Raw genomic sequence first — 3498 nt, 5'->3', positions numbered from 1 at the left:
CTATCTTTATTTATTTATATAAATTCTCATATATTTAATAACTCGATTTTAGCTTTGATGGTTAGTTTGCATGCTCCTTTATAAGTGTTCAGCTTTAATCTTTGGAAGAGATTTCTAAAAAGTGTGATCTATCCTGTTCAGATACTAGGTAATTTTTAAAAAATTAAAAAATTTAAAACGAAAAAAAGCATATGGTAGAAAAAGATAACAAACGAAAAACAAGCTAGAACCTTACTTTCCGAAGAGGGGTTTTGTACATACCAGAAGGCAAATCGACATAGCTGATCGGCGATGGACCACCCGGCAATGGGAAGCGCAATGCAACTGGTACTGGCGGCCGGAGGGGAACGACGGCAAGGATTCACGTGCGGAGGTGTGTTTCGTGCCTCAGCCCCTTATGTGTTCGCGCGATGAAGAATCTAAGATACAGATCTGATTCTGAGAAGGGTCGACGGTAGGGGGAGAAGGGTGGATCGGCATCCACGCGACTCCACAGTGACAGAGTAGGGCACGGTGGAGCAGGGAAGAGTTTCGCGCACGCTGCACTCTCCTTTGGCGGGTTCCTCGAATTCTCGATTTTGGGTATTTTGATTTGAATTTGGGTACAATCATCACTAGATGGTTTGGAGTTGGCGGCGGACTTGGTGGGTTCGACACTAAATCAGAGCGATTCGACGTCGATAGGCTGATTTGGGAAGGGATCGCAGCTATCCAGCATGAATTGCTGCTGTTGGTGACACCGCAGGCAACCCCTGCTTCTGTTGTAGTGAGAGAGGACAGTTACAACTAAGAAATGATGATGTTAAAAGATTAACAAGGCAGTTGCACAGTTTATTAGTTGCTATAATCAAGTTACTCAAAACATAAAACACCCTAATATACAGATCCTTATGCTCGAGTCATAAGTCAAATATATCAAGGTGGTACGACTCTCAAGGTGGATTTTTAATACATAAATATAGGTATAATTGAAAGAATTATTAATCGAGATCCCTGAAAAGAGTGAAATAAAATCGCGACATCAAAACACTCACATATCAAGGCATAAGAAAAATTCAACGCGTTCAGCTAACGAATGGAATAACTAAGCATATAAGGAAGAAATAGAATAGACATAAATATAAGTATTCTAGCCACTAGTCGCGACTCGCAAAGTTTAGGTCGACTAGGGTTACAGAGTTAAAACAGTTGACAACAGAAATTCCTATCTCTCCCAAAATACATCACAGCCTCTATAGGCAACTTTCAAAATACATAATATATATACATCAATAAAGGTTTTTCCAAAATAAAAGGAGAGATACTAGAACAAAAGTAAATCGGGAATCCAGTAAACTTCGCTGCTTCCCAAATGGACCACTACTCACTGCTGAGCACGAAGACCTGCATCTGAAAAATAGAATATATGCACGGAATGAGAACCCCCGACCCATGGGTTCCCAGCACGGTAAAAGTGTCAAATAAATACAATGCATTATAATATCAATTCGCTAAGCATCTTAAACTCATTATCTCGTCATATCCAACCTAAGCTCTCACTAACCCATAACTTGGCAACCATCGTAGGGGATTCTATTCTAACCTAAAACCCTTCATACTTTTCCACTTCCCAATCCGACTAACCCAAGAACCGAATCAAACACAAACAATACAAACAAGTAATACATAAGTAAGGCAAGTAAGTCAATTAGCAAATAATCATGAAACATGTACAATTAGGCAATCCAAAGCAATTAAGCAAACCCAAACAATTCAAGCATATGCAGATGATGCATGTCTATCCTACTACCCATGAGCTTCACGTGTCGGCTAACTGCCAGAACCCGACACACCCGGTAGCCAACTCGGATATTGACTCTCTGTTGCGCATTAATATCATTAGAGTGAATACGTGCCCTATCACCATAGAGGGTATCTGTGCCCTGTCACCATTAAATGGTATCTGTGCCCTGTCACCATTAGAGGGTATATGTGTCCTGTCACCGTTAGAGGGTATCTGTGCCCTGTCACCATTAGAGGGTACCTGTTACCATTAGAGGGTATCTGTGCCCTGTCACCATTAGAGGGTATTTGTGCCCTGTCACTATTAGAGAGTATCCGTGCCCTGTCACCATTAGAGGGTATCTGTGTCCTGTTACCAATTTATCATTAGAGGGTATCGATGCCCTGTCACCCTTACAACCAGAGAGAAAATACAAGCATACCAACATACTCACATCCAACCTCTCCATTCATTATTCATTTACTATATTCATTCATTAATCATATATGCATCTCCGGCATACTCGCTACATGTTCAAACTTCCTCAATCAATCATAATCGTTTAATCATTAATCATATGCATATACATGCCCAGTCATAATTCAACGTTTATCACAGCCATCCAGCTCATAACACACACAACAATCCCACCATCATACTCAACAACTCATACAACCATCATTACTCATGATTCCTCATAATTTTTACTTTTCTTCATTCACAAGTTACTCCATTTCGTAGCTTCTTCCTAATTACTAGGCATTCTATTGTGATATAGTACTTAAAGGATGAAAATGGGGGTTTAGAAGATTGAAACAGGGTCTCGGAAGATTACAAGCTTGCTGGGAAGGTGAAACATTTAAAAACAAGGTTTTTATAAGAAAACAGGGTAGTGTGCATACACACAGGGATGTGCGTGCGCACGCCCAGAAGAATTTTCAAGATGTGTACGTACGCATAGAGGTGTGTGTACGCACAGGAGTAAATTTTCTAATTCTGTTCGCTCGCACAAGGCGTGCAAACGCCCTCAACAGAACATACTTCCCAACGTGTGCGTGCACACAGTGCTGTGCGCACACACAGCTTGCAAAACTTCGTTGGTTGTGTGCGTGCACAGAGCGTGCTAACGCTCCCAGCAACAGCCATGTCCCTGTGTGTGCATACGCACAAGGCTGTGCGTGCGCACAGGTTCAAAAATCCACAGGGTGTACATGCGCACAGGGTTGTGCGTGTGCACACATACTAAAATCACAAATTCTGCAGCATTCACAGAATTCAGATTTCGGATACCAACTTTCAATGATCATATCTCTTTCCACAGAATTCAGATTTCCACCAAATTTAATCCATTTTAAAGCTTGTCAAATTATCTTTCATTTGATATAAAAAACATTAAATTTCAAAATCAGTAGCTCAAGATATGATCCGTTGAAGTTCATCAAAATTTCATTTTACCAAAGTTCATAACTTCCAATTTTTAGAACATACACCTTCAAATTCATTCAAAACCAACCAAAACTTACCAAAATTAGCCTCAAGCCTCCTTAACTCATATTTTGACATCTTTATTAAGTTTACAATCCACCAATCCACTATTTTGACCGATCTCAATTTCACACAAAACATCATATCATATGTCTTTCCACATCCCAAGTTCCAAAAATACACAACTTAATCAACCATCATACATACAAATCAATATTGCAAACCAACTACATACTCCATCAACAAGAACA

Source organism: Arachis ipaensis, chromosome B09 (genome assembly GCF_000816755.2).
Source record: "Arachis ipaensis cultivar K30076 chromosome B09, Araip1.1, whole genome shotgun sequence".
NCBI lineage: Eukaryota > Viridiplantae > Streptophyta > Magnoliopsida > Fabales > Fabaceae > Arachis > Arachis ipaensis.
This window is presented reverse-complemented; position numbering follows the sequence as displayed.